The sequence below is a fragment of the Rhododendron vialii genome, chromosome 8a (genome assembly GCF_030253575.1).
Source record: "Rhododendron vialii isolate Sample 1 chromosome 8a, ASM3025357v1".
Taxonomy (NCBI): Eukaryota; Viridiplantae; Streptophyta; class Magnoliopsida; order Ericales; family Ericaceae; genus Rhododendron; species Rhododendron vialii.
The window spans coordinates 11,539,234-11,565,499 of NC_080564.1; the positions used below are offsets into that span (position 1 = coordinate 11,539,234).

Consider the following 26,266-nt stretch of genomic DNA (forward strand, 5'->3'; position numbering starts at 1 on the left):
GCCACTCGGGTTTTGAAGGTCGGACACCCAAGGAATCGTATTTCGAAGCACCTGCCGCGCTATTTGATTTGAAAAAGTTAAGGAACCAGTCCGTCATAACCACATTTGGGTTCGGGAGCCAGGTTACGAGAGGGAAAGGGTTTTAAGGCACCCCTCTCGCCCAATCCGGAGATCGGTCTATACTTAAGCATTTTGCGAAAATATTTGCGATTCTTCTTTTATTTAACCAATTTTTAGCCAATTAGGGCGAGAAAACAGTTAATCGGGGATTTAAAACTATAATAATTTGCAGGATGTGAACAAGATTGCATGGATGAATAATATACAAGAAAATAAATGGGATAAGATCCACCACTGTGGCTGGACATTAAACAGTGCATTGGAATGAATCTGATACAAGCACTAGCCAACTTGCATGCATGGATCTGCCAGCATGCAACTCAATCGTCGCGCATCAGACTCATACCATCACGCGATGGTCATGTCCCTCCAACAGGTTCAATTTTACCTCCTTTTGGGCTCTGGAAGGACCAGTGCACACCCAGGATCAAACCAAGCAGTTTATATGTACTGAAAGTAAATAATAATTACAACAAGGGATAATAGGAATAAAACACAACTCCTAAACAGTGGAGGTACCAAAGTGGAGGCCTTTAGACCAAGTTGCCCATGCAAGGACAATTGCTGGAAATAGGCTGTCCATCGCGCGATGGAGTCAGTTCATCGCGCGAGTGTCATGACTGGACTTCTAGGAATTGCTTTGCATGCCTGGGCTCTGAGACATGTTCAGAAGCAACCCAAGGGCATTCCCAAGCTAATGAATAAGAGTTCTAAGTTAAACTACGAATTTTATCATGCAAAACAGTGAATCAGTTTTAGTCATACTTAACAGTTATTCATAACACTGATAAAACAGAAAATAAACTAGCGTCCCATCCCCACGAGGACCATTGCGCGCTGACGAGAACCGTCGAGCGCGTGACTGGGTCCATCGCGCGTGGGAGTGACAGTGCACGATTTCTTGTAACCTTGCTGACTTTAGGACCAGGACTGGTATAGATTACCAGCCTTGGCCCTGATAGCCCCCCTCAGGGATCACAGTAGGGAATTATACCTTTGCGTGTTTTGAAAATGGATTGAACAAGGTGGTGTAGCTTGAAAAATGAGTGTATGTATGTGGTTTGAGTGAGGAGATATCAAGTGTGCTAGGGCTTGTAGAGTCTTTTTTTGCTTGAGAATTGGAAACCTTAGTCTTGGAAGACCAATGGGGTATATATAGGAGATGAAAGAGTGCTTGGCGGGTGGAGGGCTTGGCCTATCAACCAGCCAACAAGGCTGGCCAGCTTCCCTTGGTGGAGAAAGAGGCCAACAAGGTCATGGGAATAGTTGTAAGGGTGGTGCAACCCATGCACCTGCAAAATGTTGTTCAGTCGACGAAAACAGGGTTCTACAGATTAGTAGCCCCCTGATCATCACAGAATCCAGCTGAAAAAAGGTGAAAATGACAGGTCTTGACCATCGCGCGAAGGAGTAACTTCATCGTGCGACGGTTGTACCAATCCACGCGATGGTCAACAGTCAAGGCTTTGACGTTGACCAACACCTGGCAAGCGAATCATCGTGCTGGAGATTCAACTAATCGCGCGACAGTCAACACCTGAGGTCAGGGTTTTGGGTTTTGGATACATTCCACACACTCCAAGCTCAAACCATTTCACTTTCAAGACTGTTTTTTATCTTATTCATCATCGGGAAAATAAGAAATCAAAAAAAAAAATAACGTAAAACAATTGGGAAATCAGATTGGGGTGTCTACAGAAGGCCCGCTTCAACTCGACCCCTTTAACATGGGCTGTCACATAGAGTGGCATGTTGTGGGAGAATGTGATGCAACAGTCTGCATCGAAGAAGGTGATAGAGTTAGCTCCTTTTCTGATGGTTCGCGGCATTGAGCCATTTGCAGCCATGCATGCCTATTGGTGCGCTTCTGCAATATTCACAATGGACTTGATGATTTCTGTTCTAGCCGCGGCTGTGAAGCCCACTGCATCATAAAATGCCTTGAACTTAATGCTTCCTTGCAACACCTTGATTGTAGCGTCAGGGTCAGGAATGACCCTTGGGTGCTCGTGAGAAGCAATTTTATTCAAGTGATCATAATAGGAAGTCATATAGACCTCCTCATTCGTGTACTGATCCTCTTCAGCAAAGAAGTTGTAACAGGTAGCCATATGGACGGCACACTCATGCTCAGGGTAAGGATGCTCGCGCACGTCGTTAGGTTGGCCAATCCCAACCCTTAGTTGATTGGCATCTAGCTTTCTCTTGAAGATTCTTCTTAGAGTCCAACAATCGCTTGTTAGATGCTTCATGTGCCTGTGGTAAACACAGTACCTCGGACTCTTGCAATCCTACCGTGACGACTCATGCTTAACATCAGGCAACCTGACTACACCGTCGGTGACCCATTGTTCCACAAACGCCTTTACTTCTTCCACACTGCATGGATATTCTGGGATCTCAGCTGGTTCTTTATCCCTTCGCTTCTTGTGACCGCCGCCGTCGCTACCACCCCTTGCCTCTTATGGGATTGTGGGGCAGAAGAGGTAGTAGCAACTCTGAGAGAGCGGTTGGACTTCCAATTGTCCTTGGGAGGGGGCTTCAAAGTATGGCACAGGTTGTAAACTGCCTCAAGGAGAGCTGAGAAGGTTGAGATTTTGATGTTCACTAGGAATACGCGATAGTCACGCAGGATTCCATCAATGCATATTTCGACTAAGTGTGACTCGCCCACTGGCTCGTGGCAGTCCACAGTTTTGTCCTAAAAGCACTTGATGTAGTCAATGATATCCTCACCATTTTGCAAGGTTTCCTTCACGAGGGACAAGGTAGTGACCTTCTCATGGACTTGGAAGAACTTAGTATAAAATTTGTTTACCATTTCTTCCTAAGTGGCAATCAAGTAAGGCTTAAGATTCACATACCAAGTGTACGCTCGTGACATAAGGGATTTTGATAACTCTCGAAGGCGAAGGTTATGGTCACCAGGGTAGGCGCCGAAGGTTTCGATGAATCGAACCACATGTTCTTGAGCACCACCTTTTTGCCATTGAATTTGATGAATTTGGGTGGGGTATATCCTTCTCGGTGACCCATTGTTCCACCAACGCCTTCACTTCTTCCGCCGATACCGAATCTTGATGGCATCTCCTTTCCCTATGAATTCTCGATCCCAGGGTGAGCTTGTTTTCCTCCTAAGGTCTGTTTAATTTTTCAATTGCTGGTTGTTGCAATATTTAGAGAATCTTAGTTGGAAGCAATTCCTTCATGTCCTTTGAAAAATCTTACATGTTTCTTATGTTGCTTGCTTCCTGTTGGTTTTTTTACATTTTTATTTTCATCTGTCGGAATTGCTTTGAAATGCTATGACATTTAGTTCTATTTATAGAACGGAAATCCTTATTACTTCAAGTTGTATTTGAATAGTGTAATGTATTTCACAACGTAACTGAAAATGATAGGAATACCGAATATATATATTTAGTTTCTTCATTTGAGTATCGTATCATCTTTATTGTATTATATTTTTCATTTCTCTCCAAAAGTTACTTCTCAATCCCGGAACCACTTTAGATCGTACATGGCAGGCAGGGTCGGCCCAACCCCATGGCCTAAAAGGCCTGGGCCTTGGGCACCCCCAAAAGACCAAATTTTAGGGGCACACCACTAATTTTTTTATTTGGGCTTGACTAGGAGTCTTTTTAGCCCAATAAAAGGGAAAAAAATGGCCCATTCCATATTAATTAAAGGCCCAGCCGGAGACAATCAATGGAGGAAGGCCCAAAAAATTTCGGGGGCAGTTTTGTAAATAAGATATCTAATTGGTCCATTTAATTTCCAAACCAACAAAACAAATCTCTCATCTTAGTCTCTCAGGTTTTGCCCATATGGAAAATAAAAGAAAAGGGAATGAACGTAGAAGAACTGCTGAAAGTTAGTTGCTCTAGAATTGAAGCTCTAGAGTTGTAAAACTTGTATGATGCGAAAGTTAGTTCCTCTAAAGCAGTCTTAATGCTGGAAGTAACCTCTGTAGTTGCAGTAAATGACTGTAAACTGCTGATATCCTTGCTGAATCTGTGTATTAATCACTGGAAACAGACTTTTGGATATTGTGCTCGCTTGGGAAGTATGTGCCAAATCCATCTCATCAGTTTAGATACATCATGCATCAGTTTAGTTTATTCAATTTCACCCACCGAATGCAGGACCACTATATACTACCCACTGTGGAGTCTTAGAGTGTATCTCTCATATTCGCTTGCAAGGCTTCAAATCCATAAGTATTCTCTTATTATGCAGAGTCCTGGTTGGTGGTGCTTAGATTTGTGCTAATTTAGTAGAAATTTATATTGGTTTGACTTTCTCGTATTTTGATTGTTGCTATAAAAATTGTTAAGTATTACTCTCCCAAATTGCTGGCCTCTTTTGGGGAACCGTGCAAATTTTTTTTTTCCCAAGGGCACACTTTTTTTTATTAGGCATTGGGCACTAAAAACCCTTACGGCCCTGATGGCAGGTAATGGTCATATCTGAAGTTGCAAACCACTCCAACCCATAGTTCAAAATCCAATTGGTGTACGTAATTTTCAATATAACTACCCTGGAAAAAAAAGATCCTCATGTTTTTTATTCTATATACATCTAGTTTGGAGTTATATGTTGACGACGTTGCATCGGTTGTGATATCCTACATATTGAGAAAGAAAAGTTAGTGTGCTAACTGTTATGTAAGAATCAAAATTAAGAGGTCTATATAAGTAGATTAGTACTAGTAACTTGGGTGTCTTCATGTGTCAAGGGCGAGTCCAATTGAGACTATTCCAACTGAGTCCAACTTGGGTTCTTCGTGTGTTGAAACCAGCAAAGTGTTAGTGCTTCATAGACTGAATTATTAAGCTACTCAGGCCTTGAAAAATGCTGTGAAAGCCAGCCCTGATTCTATGAAGGGTTCCTTGGCGGTGTGGTACTGGAGTAACGGCTCCAAAGAGGGGGTTATAGGCCCAGGGTATTTGTACCCTGTGCCGCTGCTTTCGGGTCGCTTATGACTGGGTAACATAACGAGGAGATCATGTAACTGAGTATGGGGTATCATGATATCCCACGTTAACTGAGGAAAGAACCAAATAGAAGACTACAAGTAACTTTGGTAGGCTCTTCATTTAAGCTACGGAGCCAACAACAACTTAAGTCGTGACACCTGTTTCTATTCACTGGAGTACTGTTCCACTAGTGTTATTTGACAAAAACATGAGATGGTAGGCTTTGAAGTTGTTTGTAGGCAACTCTTGATTTGTAGCAGATCTTCTGTCCAAGGCAATAGTTTTTGTGCTTGTGGTCATGCCTATTTACTTAGAATGCACAGAGTATAGGGTCGAGATCGCTTTCATCCCGACCCAGATTTTCCGTACATTGCTAATGGAAAAAATGTGCTATGTCCATTGATTTGTTTTGCCTTTTGCTCAATCACAATTCTTCAGAACCGAACTACAATATGATTGCGAAAATACCCTTGTATCTTAATATATAACCTCACTTCCATAATCCTCTATGCCTCTCTCTTCTCTCGCTCTTCCGTCTCTCTTTCCTTCCTGTCTCGTTTGTCTTTGTCGTTCATTAGATTATAATTCAGTTGAATGAAGATTTTGTGTGAGTCGTGCCATCTTCGTGAAGATTTAGCGCAATTCGGTTGGCTCACCGTGGTCTCATCAAACTTATTATTTACTCCCTTCCTCTCTTTTTAAGAGTTCAATATTTTATTTGGGTTGCCCTTAATAAAATGTCTAGTTGGGTAAAGTAAGAGAGTAAAAATTTGTACATTTTTTATTTTGCTCTTAAAAGTAAATTTAATTTTTAAAATAGTGCATAAAAATGTATTAATGATATATGCATATAAGGTAATGCTCGACGATTTCCTAATCCTAAATTAATGGGTTGCCCCAAGCGTAGGGCGGAGACCAACGCAGCACAATATCCGGTAAGTCCGGAGTCGAATCCACAGAGACAGTGATGTGTACTGACTAAAAATTCGGATTTTACTAATTTAACGAACTCTTAGGTAGCCACTTCTTGTCGATTTGATTGAGATTAACTAAACTTAAGAAATTGTTTGATTTTTTAAATATTTAAAAGGAATGTATGGTCGTAGGGTTTATAGCACTCGCAACCAGCCCGAACTCATCTGCTACAATCTGTATTCTTTAAAATGTTTGATTTTAGACTGAAAAAGATACCCTGAAAAATGCGAATCTTATGGTCGCCATTCACCCATGCGCAGCGGAGAATGAGTTTTGAACCCCCATTCCCCCGTTCACATAGGCTCCGACAATACCCGGATTCGTCTACGGGAAGTATTTTTTTCAATCTAAAATTATTATTATTTTTATTGTTTGAAAATAGGAGTAGTGCCGAAACTGGCCACGGTGTGCTAATCACCCCGTGGTCCTACCTATACGACCACTCACTAATCATTGCGCATAAAATAAAAGAAACTCTAACTTGAAACATGCTTTTATTGCGCAAGATGAAAAAATAAACAGAAAAATATCAACTAATCCAATACCAACGAACAACTTTAAGTAAGAGCAAAAATTAAAACTAGTTATCAGAATGCGAATAATTGAACAAAGTATCAAAAACTTGAAATGAAAAGAAAACTCTGAATGAATGAACCTATATCTGCAACTGTAAAGTAATTTCAGAACTCTTGATGTCGCCCCGTTCTCTGTTCTTTTCGTTCCGCGTGATATGCGTTCGTCCTTCTATTTTGTTTCGTCCGTGGGAAGGATTTTCTTTTCAAAAGCTGCTGTCCCCTTTATAATAAAACCCTATCCTCCACTTTTCGTCGGAGCCATGGGCCATGCCCAGTAGACCTCATACTCTTGCCAGGTCAATGAGTTTCCTCATACTCTTGCCAGGTCAATGACTAAGTTAAAATATAAAGTAATGAATATTAGCCCTTTGGGCCCACCATAAAAACATGTATAACTTCTATATGATACTCTTTTTTATGTTTTTTTTCTATGAGAAAGATCACCAATCAATAAAACTCAATTCTCACTACATTTACTCTCTCTTTTCTGAAAAATATATATCCACACAATTATTTAAGCCTTCTCAAGACACAATATAGATGAAGGAGCTCAATAAGAAAATGGTTATTATATGAGAGGCTCAAATGGGCTTACAAGAGATAAATGTATGAAAGAAAGAAACGAACCATCTCAAAATAACAAAGATGACCTATAATCCTCTCCAATGTGCAACACAACCACGCAACTTTCCAAACCCAAGAGATAAGTAGGCAATTCAAAACATTTCCAACACTCGACGACAAAAATAATGAGATCAACAACGAATTTACTCTTTTGCGACAATAAAAGTTTATTTGACACCACTCCAAGAAAAAGTAAGGCTCTAAACTCACATAGGGCATAAGTCTCCACTAAACTAGCCATCGAGAAGATCAAGTCACAGCTCACAAGCAACCAAAGCCCAAACAGACGTGAAGTGCAAATGTGCTAAAAATAAATGCCATGACAAATTCTTCGCGACAAGTTAGCAAAAAGAACTACAATGCCAAATATAATCAAACAATAACTATCACATCTCAAACTCAATTAATCACGAGCCAATCTCAAGGGCTTTCAAGTCTCATGCAAAAAGATTTCCACAATTTTTTATTTTTTCAATTTTTTAACAACATAAAGAACAAAAACAAAATAAAGAATAAAGTGATCCCTCCCCCGAACTTGAACTATCCGATGTCCGCATTGAAAGCATAAAAAATAAAGATAAGACATAAACATAAAAGAAAAGATAGATATCACCTCAAAAAAGTGGGGCTAAACAGAGTAAACTATAGATAGAGGAAGACCCCCCCAACTTGGATCGAACAACCTGCAAAATGTTAGCCTCCAAGACAGTAAGAAAATAAACAAAAAGAAATAAACAAGGCAAGAAATAAAATGAAAGACAAAAAATTAAACCATCCACTTTCTTCACGCGAAAGACACGAGTACTACTTTTCTCCCTGACCAAAGACTGTGTTTCCCTATTTGTTGGAAGGACAGTATGCATAGGATTCAACGAAATCTTGAGAAGTGGTGCCATCATCTAATAGGCTGTCATTCCCTTTGGGGCTGCCAGATTTCGTACCCACCACTCCGTCTGTGAAGTAATCTCCACAGAGTTTGGACATTAAAGTCAGATGGTTCGGACAGAAATCTCGCTGCTAACTACGCACCTGCTGTCAGACCCAACCTCCTAAGTACTACATACATAGCTTCGACCAGGTGGCTATACCAAACCATTATGCTATTTTTTTTTCAATTTTCTTTTTTGTTTTGGATTTTATTACTTAACAAAAAATAAAAGAACAAATATACAAATATTGTGCCTAAAACTCAAGTCAATGATGGGTACCCCTATCGCTAGGAGCTGGATCCACTTCTTAGTGAAGAGAGTGGTACGCGAAAGCTACCCAAATGAATGTAGCCCAACGGCTACACAACAGGGTCATCCGAATAAATAGGATCGACCAACACCTCATCTGGTTCACCTACTTCCACAAATTCCAAAAATGGCTTTAAACGCTGCCTATTAACCTCGAAAATATTATTGTTTTTTGGGTCACAAACATCTATCGAATCATTCGGATATACTTTATTCACAACGTAGGGACCTTCCCAATGGGACATCAACTTACTAAGAAATAAATGAAGCCGCGAATTATACAGTAACACTTTCTGACCAACACCAAAGGTCTTACGCTGAATATTCCTATCATGATATGCCTTAACCTTAGCCTTATAAATATTTGCACTCTCGTATGCGTCATTCCTAATCCCCTCAAGCTCACACAACTGGAGCTTCCTATGGGCTCCCACCTTTGGCAAACGCGTATTCAACATCTTAATGGCCCAATAGGTCTTATGCTCCATCTTAACAGGCAAGTGGCAGGCCTTACCATAAACGAGCCGGTAGGGTGAAGCACCCAACACGATCTTGTAAGCAGTGCGGTAGGCTCACAAGGCATCGGTCAACCGAAGTGACCAATCCTTCCTATTCGGATTCATGGTCTTCTCTAGAATCTCCTTAATCTCCCGATTTGCTAGCTCAACCTGACCGTTGGTTTGAGGGTGATGGGAAATAAACACCTTGTGAGAGATGCCATACTTGCTCATTAAAGCCCCAAAAGACCTATTACAAAAGTGCATGCCCTGATCAGAGATAATGACATGTAGCATGCCAAACCTCGACAAAATGTTAGTTCGTAAGAATTCTTGCACGACCATAGAATCACTGGTCTTAGTGGGAATTGCCTCAACCCACTTTGAAACATAATCCACCGTTAGGAGGATGTACTCTTAACCGTATGACACCGAAAACGAGCCCATGAAATCAATGCCCCAACAATCGAAAACCTCTATCACAAAAATGTTCTGTAAGGGCATCATATTCCATGGGCCAACCTTCCCTAATTTTTGACACCGGTCACATGACTTACAAAAGACGTACGCATCCGTAAAAAGACTTGGCCAAAAGAAACCACACTCACTGACCTTGGCGGCGGTCTTCTTTGCGGAGAAATGACCTCTGCACGCCTCGGTGTGACAAAACTCTAAAATTTTCCTTTGATCAGCTTCGGGGACACACCGGCGCAAAGTTTGGTCCGCGCAATACTTGAACACATATGGATCATCGTAAATATACTGTCGGGCCTCTATCAAAAATCGCTGCTTCTCAGCTGTGGACCAATGGGGTGGAATTGCCCAGTCACCAAATAATTGGCGATATCTGCAAACCATGAACACGTATTAGCAGCGAACAACTGCTCGTCAGGGAAAGCATCCACGATGGGGAGATGAGAGGTGGGGTACTCAAACTCCAGACGAGATAGGTGGTCGGCCACTACATTCTCAACCCCTTTCTTATCCTTAATGATGAGGTGAAATTCTTGCAGCAAAAGAATCCCCCGGATAAAGCAAGCCTTCGCATCCTGCTTGGTCATCAGATATTTCAAGACCGCATGATCGGTATACACCACAATCTGTGAACCCACCAAGTAGGATCGAAACTTGTCAAAGGCAAACACCACTGCGAGCAATTTCTTCTCAGTAGTGGTGTAATTCATTTGTGCCTCATTCAAAGTCTTGTTCGGATAGTACACGACGCAGGGATCTTTCCCTCGCAGTCGCCCTAAAACCGCCCCAACTGCATAGTCAGAAATGTCGCACATCAACTCAAAGGGCAAACTCCGATCCGGAGGCTGCATGATTGGCGGCATAGTTAGACTCTGTTTCAACATCTGGAATGCCTCCTCACATGCCTCAGACCACACAAAGGGCATGTCTTTCGATAGCAAATGGCATAACGGCCGGGAGATAGCACTGAATCCCTAAATAAAACGCCAGTAAAAATCGGCGTGATCGAGAAAAGACCAAATGTCTTTTACAGACTTTGGAGTGGGAAGATTTGCAATCAAATCAATTTTCGTCTTGTCCACCTCAATACCCTTGGATGAGACAATGTGTCCCAACACAATCCCTTGGGTCACCATGAAGTGGCACTTCTCCTAATTAAGCACAAGCTGCTTCTCCTCGCATCGTTGCAAGACCTTTCTTAAGTTCTCGAGGCATTCATCAAAAGAATCCCCGAAAACTGAAAAGTCTTCCATAAACACCTCCACAATCTTCTCCACCATATCGCTAAAGATTCCTATCATGCACCTTGAAAAGGTTCCGGGAGCGTTGCATAAGCCAAACGGCATGCGACAGTAGGCAAACATGCTGTAAGGACACGTGAAGGTGGTCTTCTCCTGATCCTCCATGGCTACCTCTATTTGATTGTAGCCAGAGTACCCATCCAGAAAGCAATAGAATGCCCGGCCAGCCACCCTCTCCAAAATTTGATCAATGAATAGGAGGGGGAAGTGGTCTTTCCGGGTGCTCACATTGAGCTTACGATAATTGATGCAAACTCACCACTCGATTTGAACACGGGTTGGCACTAGCTCGCCCTCGCTGTTCCTCACGACGGTTACTCCAGCCTTCTTAGGCACTACCTACACCGGGCTTAACCACTTACTATGGGCTATCGGGTAAATAATACCCGCATCTAAAAGCTTCAGCACCTCAGCCCGAACCACCTTCTTCATATTGGGGTTCAGACGACGCTATGGTTGCCTAGAAGGCTTCACGTCCTCATCTAGAAAAATACGGTGTGTACACATCGTTGGACTAATACCCTGCAAATAAGCTATTGTCCAGCCTATCGCGCCCACGTGCTTTCTCAGCAAGGCAAGCAAGTTAGCCTCTTGATCCGCCTCAAGGGATGGGGAGATCACAACCGAAAAAGTATCATCGCCTTTAAGAAAGGCATACTTAAGTGTGTCCGGCAGAGGCTTTAACTCTAGTTTAGGTGGCTGGACTGACGCTGGGAGAGCTTTAGGAGATGGGGCGCCCAGCAACTCAGGAACTGGGTTCCAAGCGGTGCCACACACATTCTCCACTGCAAGCATCTCCATTAAACTCCCTACCTTTGGAGAATCTAAGAATGACGCCTCCTCGGCCGTTAATGCTATCTCCAGAGGATCCTTATACAACACACTATCGACATGCTCTTGTACTAGCATGTCGATCAAACTTACCTCATACACCTCCTCATCATCCTTAACCCAATTATCCACATTGAAAACATTCACCTCCATTTTCAAGTCTCCAAACGACAATTGCACTTGTCCAATTTTATAATTCATAACAGCACTAGAGGTGGCTAGAAAAGGACGGCCAAGGATGATAGGAGTCTTCTCAAAGACCTACGGTATTGGGCAAGTATCCAGGACAATAAAATCGACTGGAAAAAGAAACTCGCCCACTTGAATCAGAACATCCTCCACCACCCCCTTTGGAATTCTCACACTCCAGTCAGCTAACTATAGCGTGACTGGAGTGACTTTCAAATTGCCCAAGCCCAGCTTCAAGTATACTGAATAAGGGAGCAAATTGATACTTGCTCCTAAATCCAACAAAACCTTATCGAATTTTTGGCCCGCGATAGCTATAGGGACGGTGGGACAACCAGGGTCCTTACACTTGGTGGGGATCTCAGTCTGGAGAATGGAGCTCACTTGCTCCGTCAGAAGTACTTTGTCCTAACTCTTAGTTCTCCGCTTTGACATGTATAGATTATTCAAAACCTTTGCAAACTGAGGAATTGAGTCAATGGCTTCCATTAAAAAGATAGGAAACTGAACTTTTTTGAATAATTCAAGCATTTAAAAGTTCACATTGACCTTAGGCTTTGCCACCAAGTGATTTGGATATGGAGCAACGGGTGGCGACAGAGTCATGGGGGCTGTTGGTGTAGGCACCACCACTTTAGGAGGCTCCGCCTCTTTCTCTTCCTCAGGGACACTTCTTAAGTCTGGGATGACTGCTAGTGCAGCTATCGGCACTGGGGGTGGCACCAATTTCTGTTTTGGAGGTAAGTCCTTATCGATCACCTTCCCAGTTCTAAGAGTGGTGATCGCCTTAGCCTCTTCCAGACTGAGATTCGGATTACTTGGGCCAGAAGAATTGCCCATATAATGAGTACCGGAGGCATTGACTAGAGGTTGAAAAGGAAACTTTCCCTTCTCCTGCTGGACTTGTCCAACTGCCGCCGTTAACTGGGTCAATTGGGTTATAGTGTCACCAATTGCCTGTTTGGTTTGCTCAGTAAAGCTTAATTGAGACTGCATGAGAGCCTTCATCATCTCATCAGTTTGCTTATCCCGCGGGGGATGGTTAATGCCACGGGGTGGTCCAAAAGATGAAGGACCGAACCCCTGCTGCTATTAAGGCAAGTAACGAAACTGGGTCATTTGGCATTAAGGAGGCTGGAACTGTTGGACTGATTGCTGAGGTGGTGCCTGGGTATGCACTGGGGCTTTTTGATCCTTCCAACCCAAAAGTGGGTTTTGGGCCCACCTAGGATTGTAGGTATTTGAATACAGATCCCAACACTGGTTAAACGCGTTCACCTCAGCCTGATTACTATGATATTTAACAATGGGAAAAGCGGGGCAAACGGTAACTAGATACCCCGGAAACTCACACAACGCACACACCTTCACGACTCTCACCTCATTCACCTGATGGACTTGCTTAAGTTTCAAGTCCTCTAACTCTTTAGCCATTTTGTCCAGCTGAGACTGGACATTGTGCTCTCTCACGCTCGAAGGGAAAATGCCAGACCCATTGAGTCCCTGCGCAGCCATGGCCCTATCACCAAGGTCGAAAAGTTCCCAACTTCGGTGTTTCTCGGCCAACTCGTCACGAAAGTCCCACGCATCTTCCGGGGACTTGTCGAGAAAATCTTCCTCCTTACAGACGTACTCAATTTGTTGGACTGTAGCAACATTCATGCCCAAATAGAAAAATGACACAAACTGGTGTTTCACGAAACCATGATGCGGTAAGGACTACAACAAGTCCTTGAATCGCTCCCAGCACCTTAAAAATGACTCGCCCTTTTTCTGCTTATACGATTGAACTTGGCGAATCAGGTACTTCGATTTACTCTCCGAGAAATACTTCTTGTAAAATAGATCTCGGACAGCAGCCCACGTCGTGAGAGATTGTGGCTTTTGCATTCCCAGCCACTTATCCACATAGTCCTTGAGCGAGGATGGAAAAAGCTTAAGGCAAGCATTCTCCCACTGAGGAGTGGAGGGCAATGGTGCGCACCAACCCCTCGAAATAACGGACGTGCTCATACTGATCCTCATTCTGCTTCCCATAAAATAGGGGAAGGGCATTATCCGTACCAGGCTTTATGGTGAAAGCATTACGTGCTTCTACCGTCTCGGTCGGCAAAACTATTGGATTGAGATGAGTGGTCCTCTCAGGATGCATATGATCACGTATCGACATCTGTGGCCTGATTATTAAATCAACGAACAAGCCACCAATATCAAACGAATCACCGCTAAAAGACTATTCCTCCACTGTTACTCTCGAAACTCTCTCAATGGCTATGAGACGCCTGGTATTGTCTCAATAATACTTAGGTTTTAGAGGTGATTGCTTTCCTACGATGGAGGATTGCTTACCTTTACCTATATTGACTCGAAACAACTACATAAACTAAAAAGAAAATAAAATAAAAATAACTACCCGAAATCTTAACACACGTTACCGTCCCCGGCAATGGCGCCAAAAATACTTGACAATTTTCTAGTCCTAAGTTAATGGGTTGCCCCAAGCGTAGGGCGGAGACCGACCCAGCACAATATCCGGTAAGTCCGGAGTCGAATCCATAAAGACAATAATGTGTGCTGACTAATAATTCGGGTTTTACTAATTTAACGCGCTCTTAGGTAGCCACCCCTTGTCGATTTGATTGAGATTAACTAAAATTAAGAAATTGTTTGATTTTTTAAATAATTAAAAGGAAGGTATGGTCGTAGGGTTCATAGCACTCGCAACCAGCCCGAACTCATCTGCTCCAATCGGTATTCTTTAAAATGTTTGATTTTAGACTGAAAAAGATACCCCGAAAGATGCGAATCCTTATGGTCGCTGTTCACCCATGCGCAACGGAGAATGAGTTTTGGACCCCCATTCTCCCGTTCACATAGGCTCCGACAATGTCTGGATTCGTCTACGGGAAGTATTTTTTTCAATTAAATTTTTTTTTATTGTTTGAAAATATGAGCAGTGTCCGAACTGGCCACGGTGTGCTAATCACCCCGCGGTCCTACCTATACGACTACTCACTAATCATTGCGCATAAAATAAAAGAAACCCTAACTTGAAACATGCTTTTATTGCGTGAGATGAAAAATAAACAGAAAAATATCAACTAATCAAATACCAACGAACAACTTTAATTAAGAGCAGAAATTAAAATTAATTATCGAAATGCGAATAATTGAACAAAGTATCAAAAACTTAAAAGGAAAAGAAAACTGTGAATGAATGAACCTATATCTGCAATTGTAAAGTAATTTCGGAACTCTTGACGTCGCCCCGTTCTCTATTCTTTTCGTTCCGCGTGATATGTGTCCGTCTTTCTATTTTGTTTCGTCCGTGGGAAGGATTTTCTTTTCAAAAGATGTTGTCCCCTTTATAATAAAACCCCATCCTCCACTTTTTGTCAGAGCCGTGGGCCATGCCCATTAGGCCTCGTACTCTTGCCAGGTCAATGACTAAGTTAAAATATAAAGTAATGAATATTAGTCCTTTGGGCCCACCATAAAAACATGTATAACTTCTATTCTTTGCCGCCAATTACACGTTCACGTTCACAAATGGAACATTTTTAAGACCCAATTCTTGTAGCTCTAGCCATGACCTGGAAGGTATTCCAATCTATTTTCCAAAATATCTACAATACAAAAATCAAACATTAAAATACCAAGTAATAAAATAAATAGACTTAGCAATGATAAATTAGGGGACGCGTATATGAACATTTACTTGCCTATCAAGTAATGATGAAAAGTAATACTCCCTCCGTCCCTTATTTTGTGTCCAGTATTTCATTTTGGGCTGTCCCTTAATAAGTGTCCATTTTGTAAAGTTAGTGGGTAAAAGTTGGTGTATTGTCTATTTTGTCCCTAAAAGTAGATTCCATTTTGAAAAGTAAGTGAGTAAAAGTGTAATGATGATGGGTAAGTAGTGAAAGTAGAGGAAAAAGTTGATGTGAAAGGTATAATGATGATGTCTTTTTAATAAGTTGGAGTTACGAAGCAGGACACTTAAAAAGGGACGGAGGGAGTAAAACCTAATGATGGTGTGACAATAAAAAGTTGAATTTATGAAGTAAGACATAGGAGGCTGGAGGGAATACATTGTTCTTGGTTTTTACGTTGGCCCTTTCGTCTGGTTTATTAAAGTTGGGTGATTGAAAATGTTGATCTCCGAATTCAGTGAAAAACCGAACTGAACAGATAAGCAATGATTTTGGTTAAGGTTTAGATAAGAAGAAAACATCTGATATTGGTTACGGTTTTAGTTATAAGTTTTGGTTTTGTTTTTACCAATATCCCAACTGACCCGTGCCATCCCTAGTTTCTATTGAATATGAACAAGTAGTTGATTCTCTCCTTTTGGTAAAAAAATGGCAAGCCTTGAACCCCAGAACAAAAAGAACAAAAAACCAGCAAAGGCGCTAACCTAACCTCGCAACAATCCAGTGCCACCACAACAGACTACAGCTCTCCAAGAACCACGTGCCCTGGCTCAATCCTTTTAGGTTCCTATGAAATTTTAGGGCAACCCTCTACTCACTAAACCTCTGGTTCGCAGCACTTACACGAATATTGTTTCAAGCACACAAACAAGCTGTAAAAATCCTTTACTATAAATATAGAGAAAAACTATTTCACGGAGGTTTTCGTGAATAGTAATTTACGGCGATGAATTGCACCCATCCAAACCATATTGGACGGTCCGGATTACTCTTCCTCGGAAAAGTTTTATTAAAATCCGAACTGTCCAATATCGAAACGGACTGCTGAGATCAAACGGCTCCATAAATTACCTTTTTACAGAGACTCCGTGAATAAGCCATACTCGTACATCTAACCATACATTGCCCATTAGTGCTTTCGAAAAATTCTGAGGCTCCTTCCCCCAAATATGGTTCAAAGATGTTCATAGGGCTAGCTTCAAAACAAGAGCAATGTTAAGCCTGAATCGATGTTTACCCGAGCCGATGTTTACCCAAACCAAACTGTTTTGAAATTTAATTCGAGAAAACAGGTCAGTTTGGTTTCATCATCGAAAATCACTAACGTCAAATATTAAGAGGGAAGCTGTCGAAACCTAAATTTTACTAAAGTTTATTTTGAAAATGAGAATTTGAAATCATCAAAGGAGAGGTTTCTTATAATCAGGTTTTAAATAGCTTTGAAAGTTATTTATCCAAAGTCGAAGCATAGGGTATGTAAAAAACATAAGCAGAAGTAAAGTTGCGAAAAACGCACCGGTATTTTCAGGCATGAACATTTGGTGTTCATCACTTTTTTTTTTTAGTGTTTACAAAATCTCAATGTAGGGATGTATAACTTAAAGTATGGGTATAGTTAGAAATTTAAAATACGTTAAAGCCATGTTGGCCTTATTATCAGTAATCATGGTTTCGCCGCATTACATACGTATTGACCGAACACAAGAAAATTCAAACTGTCACACACGGAATGGAACAACACGGAGGGGATGAGCCTTTTGTACTGTAATGCCAAACTTGTCGTAAAAGTCCAACTCCTCTGGCTTAATTCCACCATCAAGCTTCCAATCAAACGAGTTTATGAGCGAACCCAACATCAGCGGGACTACCCTTATGGCTAGAGATAATCCGGGGCAAATTCTTCGTCCTGCTTCAAAAGGAATCAGCTCAAAGTCTCTCCCTCGGATATCGATGTCTGAGTCCAAGAACCTCCCAGGCATAAATGATGTCGGGTTTGCCCATACGCTTGGGTCATGGCCAATAGCCCAAGCATTAACTAGCACTTGCGCTCCCTGTGGGACAGTGTAGCCGTAAACTTCAACGTCTGTCTCAACCAGCCGTAAACTTCAACGTCTGTCTCAACCATGCGAGGGACTAGCAATGGAGCAGGCGGGTGTAACCTCATGGTCTCTTTCACGATTGCTTGCAAATAAGGAAGTCGTGGAATGTCCGATTCCTCTATCGGTTTTCCTTTGCTAATAGTTTGTTCAAGCTCGGCTTTTGCTTTCTGTAATGTCTCGGGAGTGCGCAACAGCTCCGCCATTGCCCACTCAACTGAGATTGATGTTGTATCAGTCCCGGCTGCAAATATGTCCTACAACAGAATTGGTGTGTATAACAGATATGTTCAAACTTCAAAATGCTATATTGAACACCAAGAAATGTCATAGAACGGAATTTGCTTGCTTATAACTGGTTTATATAGAGCCCAGTACAGTCTTGAATACGATGTCTGTATAAACCGTATTCGTACAGAAGTGAATGGTTTAATTGAGTTCTCATGATAGTTTTAGCCAGATGGTTCACGGACATATGCCTTTGGGAATTGCTAAAATGCAACGACTTAATGATGGAATATATTAGTGGAAGGTGGAAAGGGAAGAAATCAAACCAAGCACAGATGCTCAATGTGAGTTCTGTTGATCTCTCCATTCTCTTCACTGATATTGAGCAGAATATCTATCACATCGTTCTCTGCACCACTCTTACCCGATTTTCTCAATTTCAACCGTTCAACAATAAGCCGACTAGACATCTCAAAAGTATCCCAAAATGTCTCTTCAACCGGCGTCTTATTCCCTGTGGATCAATTTTCTTAAGTATTGAAAAGTAATCCACCAAATTGGGCTTACCGACCTCTACCATAATCTGCCAAATCAAATGCCTGAATTGTTGCACTGAATCTTGAGTTGGGTCGGCCATATCGATCGAAAATATGGTATTGGATAACAAATTAAGGAATGTTTTGAAGGTTGCGCTGCCTATGTCCACTGCGACGCCCTCTTGGCAACATTTCCCGACTCAGGTGTTATTTTCTACCTTGTTTAGCTAAGTTAATGTGGGTAGAGCTATGTTGGGGTCGGGCCCCGGCCTCCGACCCCAGCTCCTCGACTGTCCGAATTTTAAATTTTTTAGTTTATATATACTTGAATTTAAATTTTATTGATAATTATTTGTGTATAACTACTTATAATCTTAATAATTTTTATTTGGTTTGATAAAAAATTGATTATTTTACATTCTCATTTTTCAATTTCTTTCATAAGTAAAAAATAAGCACATAACAGTTGAAGTAGCCTAAGAAAAAAAATTAAATGATTGATATATTTTAACTGCATTAAGTTATAATAATTTCTAAGTCTTGTCTTGTTAGAGAGGGGATACCATGGCTCGAACCAAGAAAGTGACTTATGGCACCACCGAGCTTGGTATGTTGGTGTTTTGTTTGGCCTATTTCCTCTGTCTCAAAGGCCTCCTACTGGTTGCCTACCCGGCCAGTAGAATGGGCAAAAGTACCAGAGATTTGGTTATCTATCTTTTAAGATTCTGTCAACTGTATTGGAAGAGGAAGAATGATATAGTACCGGTTGCTTGCTCTCGAGCAAAAGTTAGAGTATCAGATAGAGAAGTTGTTAGAACATGTGTGAACGTTGAGTCCCACATCGGATAAACAGAAAAAGAGTTGGACCTTAATATACACTTAGATGGCTCACCACTTATAAGGCTTAGCCTTTTAAGTGGATATGGGTCATTCAATGTATATTGGGCCCAAGTAATGTGGTGGACTCTTTGCCGTTACTCCCTCATAAAATTGGGCCTTGAGCACGCAGTAGCGGGTCGATGCATCGGACAAACTCCCAACAGAAGTGAAAGACTATTGACATTAGCTCACTAGAAAATGGTTAATGTGTAAAAAGTGCATTAATATTTGTGAAAAGCGTATAGATATCTGAAAAAGGTCCATTAACATATGTGGAAAGTACGTTAGAACTCTTACGTTTTTGAAATTTAGTGTGAATTATTCACTGCCTAGTAGGCTGATGTTAGCAAAACCGCTATTTATTTAATTGATGTTTTCTAAGTACAGATCGTTTATAGTCAAAATAGACGTCTAGTTCATCTAGTCAGGATTAGAAGGGTAAACCTTTTCGATCAAAATAAGACAAAGTTCATATAATATGAAAGTGGATACGAAGAAAAAGTTACTCTAGTTGTAAACTACAAAATGTTTTGCATTACCTGAAAATATGTTGGAGTTGAGGGCTTTTCTGAGGCTCCGCCACTGATCTGCCACCGGCAACCAAACTGTGGAGTATTTGTGGTGGCCGTGGGCACGGACAGCGTTGGGGATGGATCTGGTAGAGAAGGCTAGATCCTGCTTCTGGAGGATTTCTTTCGCCAAGGATGGTGAAGAAATGATCGCTGCGATTTTTTGGCCCAGTTTCAAGCTCATAATTGGGCCATATATCTTGGCTAACTCAGCCAGGGATTTGTGGGGCTTGTCACCTAGTTTTAGAAGGGTTCCGATGACCGGAAGAGGCACCGGCCCTGGTGGAAGTTTTGGGCCTGGTTTGCTCCTTCTTAATAGTGAAAGGAGGGCTCGGACCAAAGTGATGGTTAGCAAGATATACAGAATCAAGATCAATAACTCCATGGTTCCCAACCAAACTGGGATTAGAAAGAGGGAGTTTTCAAGTTACGTACTACAGCCAATTTCTAGGAAGGAGAAGTGTTTCCTCTGGCCTCTGTTTTTGTGAGATGAGATAGTCACTTGGTTTTTGCTTCTTATTAAAGGCAGAGAAGGTTATTGTTTGAACCAAGTCGTTGACTTTCTTGGCTGATTTTGTCGGTTTTTCTAACAATTTTCCCTGCCTTATCGCTCTGCCGCCTCGTTTGTTATGAGTATTTTTTTGGTAAAGCTATCTGCTCTTTTATATATCCTCTCCCTCTTTAATAAGAACAGGTTTCGCTCGCCATTTTCTGGATGGACAATTTTACCCCTCAATAGTTGGGGCCTTGTGCTTGCTGGGTTGTCCAAAATTGTCATTTTAAGTTTTCCACATAGTGGTCTACGTGGCACAGTGAAACGAAGTGGCTCTTCTAAGCCTCACACGTACTCTTGTCAGCTCTCACACGTACATCTTCTCCAACCTTCCCCGTTCTCACCGAGGATCCCCATTCTCTCTCTCTCTCTCTCTCAACTGAGCCGTCGCCATGGCGGTGAGTCACTCTCACCCTATCAGTTGCACAGATTCTGCATGTCTCTGCATCTCCTGCTATCTCTTCCCTCTCGCCGGCGGTCCTCATAGGGCGCTCCAGTGTACTGAACAGATTAACGGTGGGTTTGATTCCTCTTTCCAAGATTTTTGTTCTTTTTCATAGGCTTTCCAAGATTTTTGTTTGATTTGATTTGGTATTTTTCCCTACACCCATAATTTGGCTCCCTTATCCATTTAGGGCTTTTTTTACATCGTGATTTGTAAACATATGTTTCTGTATGGTGTATCCCAGATCTCCTGATTCTACTTGGTAACAAGAGTTTTGTGGTTTCCTAAGGAACACTCTCGGATTCACCGACCCATCTGATCAAAGGTCAGAAATTCACCCCCACAGTAGTGATCTTGCTTTCAATCTTACTGTGTTTTGCTTCTGTCGTTTGTTTAAATTTACTGGAAGTTTTTGTTTGGTTCTTTTTGTTCGTCTTTCTTTTGCTTCGACTATTTATGTTATGCTTTTTTTAGGTTTTCCCATGTCAGCCTATTTCTAAAGCTGTCTCGCCAAAAGGTTCAAAAACCTCCCAACCCCTGAATGGTAAGTCAGATTAATGTTTTTTGGGTGCTGATGTGTCCTTTTTTACTTGGGTGATGTGATCAAGATTTCAACTTTTGCTTTTTATATTGTTTGGTTTTTTCATTTTGTAATTGAGTATGGAGTGCACATTTGAGAACTTAATATGAAAGATTGGTATCAGTTAAGATTGATACAAAAAATATGGATGTTGATATTAATTATTAGTGTGCAAAATTTTCTAAATTCGTGATGATATAAATCTCAAGTTCATATGTTGAGAAGATGGGACTCATTTCATGGCAGGGCAACTGATGTTGCAACCATGGTGGGAAAACCTTTGTTTTACAATCACAATACAGACCTGAGCCTCATGCTTTCCATCAATTTATTGCCACACTTCATTGGAGCCTGTTAAACTAGGAACAACATTTCTTTATGTTGGTTTTGCTTGTGTTAAAGCTTCCCATATTAGAAAATCAGGTTTTGTACTTTTTATCGTCATTTATGTGTTGTTTTCTCTACATGCTGTAGTTTTTTAGCAGTATTTCAGCATTACTTAATTAGTTAGCATACTATGTGCTTTAGTTTCTAATTGTCCTTTCCTTGGGCAACTAAACTAGCTATAGTTTGAGGAGAAGATAATTTCAAACTTGTGTAGTCAGTAATCTATTGGTGTCCTCTGCTGAGAAAATTGTTTTGCTTTGTAGGCAGTTGATTTGTATGTATTATTGAGCTCATTTCTTCCTAAAGGGGGACAGATTATATTTGTTGCTGTCTATCCATTTGAGTTTGGACTAAAGCATATGGAAGAGGAAGCAGTGCGTGGTCCAGTACTCCTATTTGATGACGACAAAGAGCAGAATTGAAGTGATGATGACGATGATGAAATTGATGTTAAGAATCTGCTTGAATGTGAATTAACTAGGCTAAGGTAAATACCTGAAGCTGTTGCTTTCCCCATGCATGAGATATATAGATTAGTATTAGCTTTGCTAGCATACTGTTTTATAACATCGTTTCATTGTTTGAGAAAATAAACTACTGTCTTGTGCTCTTATGATTACTAATGCTTCGTATTTTTGCTCAAGTAATTTGTGACATGTGAGATGAAGAGTAATAAAATTTAAACACTCTTCCTTTTTGATGTTTTGTGGCCTCGTAAGGAAAGAAAAAACTCCATGTAAATGGGAAAAAAGTTTAACCCAAATCATGCTTCTACTGACATTTTTTTGCTCCGAACTGAGGAGAGCTTTGGTGAAACTTTTGTATGACAAATTTGAAGGGTTTTCCATTTTTTGTTGGGAAAGGACTTTATTGAGGAATCTTTCTTAAGCATGAATGTTGCTGTAGTCATACTTCAAAATACAAAGAGTTAACTAAAAAGTTTTAACTTCCTCCAGTTAAAACAAAAATGTTGTTGAATGGAATATACCTATTTACAAAGAAAGGGGATGAAGTTACAATTATGCCCAACTGGTTAAGCTTGTGGGCTGCCTAAACAATGGGCAAAATCGTCCAAATTAACCAAAAATTGGCAACCGTTAATTGCCTAAGTGATTCTTGTTATATAATCTTAGGATATATCATTCAAACAAGTAAACTTACACTGAGATTTACGTAGTTAAGGAAACAGGGAAGCTTGCATTGTTATGGAAGGTAACCACTGCATTACTTTTGAATCTGTATCTATTTCCTCACTTTGTTTTCAGTCTCCTCTTGCTTTTTTTTTTTTTAAAAAAAAAAAGAGGAGATAGAAGAGGAACACATAATAATTGTGAAATTGCTTTTGTCTTTTACATGTCATTCTGTTCATTATCATGATTGTGCGATGTTTAAGGTACAAGATGCTGAGGATGACGATTTGCTTCTAATGATGAGTTTGAAGACGAGGATATACATGACGAGATAGATCCTGCAATGGAAGAACAAATTAATAGGTAAGCTTATTGAGGTTCATTTCGAGTGGGTGTTATTTATCTGTGAATCAAGATATGCCATTATTACTCATATCTTGCATAATATACATTTTTGCCATTGTCTCATAAATGTAGCACTCATACTTTCCCAAGACCGCTAAACTGCCCCATTAGGTGTATTTTTTTATCACTTTCGACTGCCTCAACACCCTGATTTTATTGTAGTGCATTATCTTCTAGGAGCAACATCTGTCATGGTAGTATTGTAAATGTGGAATTTTCTTTTTCTTTTTCTTTTTCTCTGCTAAACTTTGCGCAATGTTTTAATTTTCCCGAGGAATTCTTCAGCCGACATATTACAGATATGGATATGGATATGGGAACAGTTACGAGTCCTTCCTTGTGGGCTTGTAGCAATTATACTTTGTATTGAAAGTTGAGATTAAATGGTTCTGTGAGTGACAAAGTGGTATTGCCTAAGAGCTAGAGCTACAAAGTGGTGGTTTTAAGGTTTAAGTGTTGCAGTGAAGAAGTGATAAATACCAGACTTTTGTGTAATTGAGAAACCAGGGTATATTTTGTGTCTAATTATGTATTTTTTTCCCTCTTGTTTTGGTATGATCCAAAGTGAATTCCTGATCGGTAGCATGCATTCATTTTAAAGTAATAGCTTAACTTTGTCATTTGCTAGCTCTGCTACTTAAATTTCCACTTTCTAGATGCGTGCCTTAAGCTTTAGAATGATAGTGCAATAACAAAATTGACAGTAACAGCTTTCCCTTTCATACTATGTATTAATTATTCTTAAGCCCTGTGGAATCATTAATCCAACTAACCCTAAGCTTTCTTCCATATATAGCCTTTGCTATGATCAACAAGAGGCATGATTTAAAGAAAATTCAAAACGCATCTATACAACGGGCATAAATGACGTGCTTTGCACGTCGGCATGCACCTAGTACCTCATATAAAGTTTGCATTAATTTATATGGGATTAACGAATTCAACATAGTTGAATTAGGAGATGAACTAATCTAATACTGTGTATTACTTTGGGTTTTGTTAATGTGTGCCTCTAAGGTACTTGATAAAGCACTTGATAATGTTCATTAAATGAGGTTAATTAAACCCTACTATTGTAGAAAATAATGAAAGTAGTTGGAATATTGGATGAAGAGTAAAATTTATTTTGGAGACCAAAATACCCCTTAATTTTTCCCTCCACTCCATTTCATTTGTGTTCATAGCTTTTTTAGTTTGCTCTTTCACATTCTTGTCTTTTACTAGTGTCTCGGAGTATGTGTATAGCAAATATATGAACGTAGTTTTAAAGTCATGTTGGCCTTATTATTAAAAGGAAAAAGATTCGATCATAAACCAGACGAAATGAGCAAGAAAACCATTATTCGTGGTTTCACCGCATTACGGTGTTGGATAACAAATTAAGGGATGTTTTGAAGGCTGCACTGCCTATGTCCACTGCAATGCCTTTTCGGCAATATTTTCCCGCATACTCAGTGAGTTCATAAAACAAGAAAAAAATCAAACTGTCACACAAGGAATGGAACAACAAGAAAAAAAATCAAACTGTTGGTATTGTCATGCTTCAGAATTGCATCACTCAAACTAGATGTTGCATCCCTTGACTATATTGCATAACATAAAAAGTATCCAACAATAATGTACATTGGTGTACAATAATCGAACTACACGAACTTATTGATATACATTATCCTTCTTCTAAACTCATAGCTCCCACTGAAAAAATCTTAGGTTGTTCAAATGAATCGATACGCTATAGATTTGATTAAATCCCTTCTTTGCAACCTGACTCCGATATTAGTTGTTGAAATAGTAATCGAACTACGCGCTCAATCTCACCACCACACATAACCCTCAGGATCTTGCAGAGAAAGAAAAACTAAACAAATAGATATACAAGGTTCATCAATTGCATACTCTCCTCGAGAGTTATACCAGTTCGTAATGATCAATGGAGGAAACCATTATGGTCTCTCTCTACAAGTATAAGTACAACATATTTCTCTATGAATATGTGTGTTCTAACCTAAAACTCTCTTTTAGATCTATCGTCAGAACTCCAGTTTTTCTTCCCGTGTCGCGGCCGTCAGACCAGTCTCGACGAGAATTACTGCAAAGTTAGAAAGAGCAAAACCAGAACAATCCAAAGAATTTATCTTCATCAACTCCCCCTCCTGCCCTCAAAGATAACTCAAGCAATTTAAGGTTCCCCCATCTGCTAGTTCTACAAAGCTTAGAATTTATCTTCATCAATTTGTTGAGTTGTTTCTAGCTAGCCTTGCAATTTATGCTCACAACTTCGCATTCGTCACCATCATATCCTCATCCCATCTTTTTATTGGTATATCCCAGATATCAATAAAATGTTAAATATATTCGTCACCATCAAATTGATTCCTTTCCACTTACCTCCTAAACACACTCTCTAAAATGTTAAATAAACAAAATATAACTAGATAAAATTGACACATGGAAATGCATGTTTTATGAATGAAAATTCTCAAACATATAGAAGCTCGGTTTTTTGGAGCCTAGATTTGACTATTCTAAATTGTGAATGGAGGGCTACCAAAGCGATGGGGTTAACATATGAAGAATCAAGATCAATAACTCCATGGTTCCCAACCAAATGGAGTGTTTGCCACCTGTTTTTTTTTGAGATGAGAGCATGGTCTCTTGGTTTTGCCTTCTAAAGCCAGAGAAGGTTATAGTTTTAACCAAGTCGTTGACTTTTTTGAGATTAACGATCGAATATCACAAAGTTTGTAGGATCAAGCACTTATCATTTACCAAAACTCGCATGTAGTGATAAATGCACAACTCTATTTCTTTATATCAAAGTATAGCAGGCCCCAAGTGCTATGGTTCAACTCATGTGGGCAGGATGCTGGCCCGCGACCAACAAACACACACATAGCCTCACATGTCCACATGGTATTCGTGTTTGAATATAGGGTAACAGA

General features: G+C 40.4%; 1 long non-coding RNA gene and 1 pseudogene across 2 annotated transcripts; one reads left to right on the forward strand and one right to left on the reverse strand.

The window, feature by feature from the left end:
• Positions 1 to 20,333, reverse strand: part of LOC131336619 (geraniol 8-hydroxylase-like) — a 38,224-nt pseudogene extending 17,891 nt beyond the window's left edge.
• Positions 20,334 to 20,533: 200 nt separating this feature from the next.
• Positions 20,534 to 23,951, forward strand: LOC131336624 (uncharacterized). Of its 2 annotated transcripts, none has more exons than XR_009202893.1 (3): positions 20,534 to 20,893; positions 21,067 to 22,276; positions 23,183 to 23,951. It is a non-coding gene; the product is annotated as an uncharacterized LOC131336624 (long non-coding RNA). The 2 variants fall into 2 exon arrangements; XR_009202892.1 differs by having other exon boundaries at positions 20,535 to 20,893; positions 21,112 to 22,276.
• The last annotated feature ends 2,315 nt before the right edge of the window (positions 23,952 to 26,266 follow it).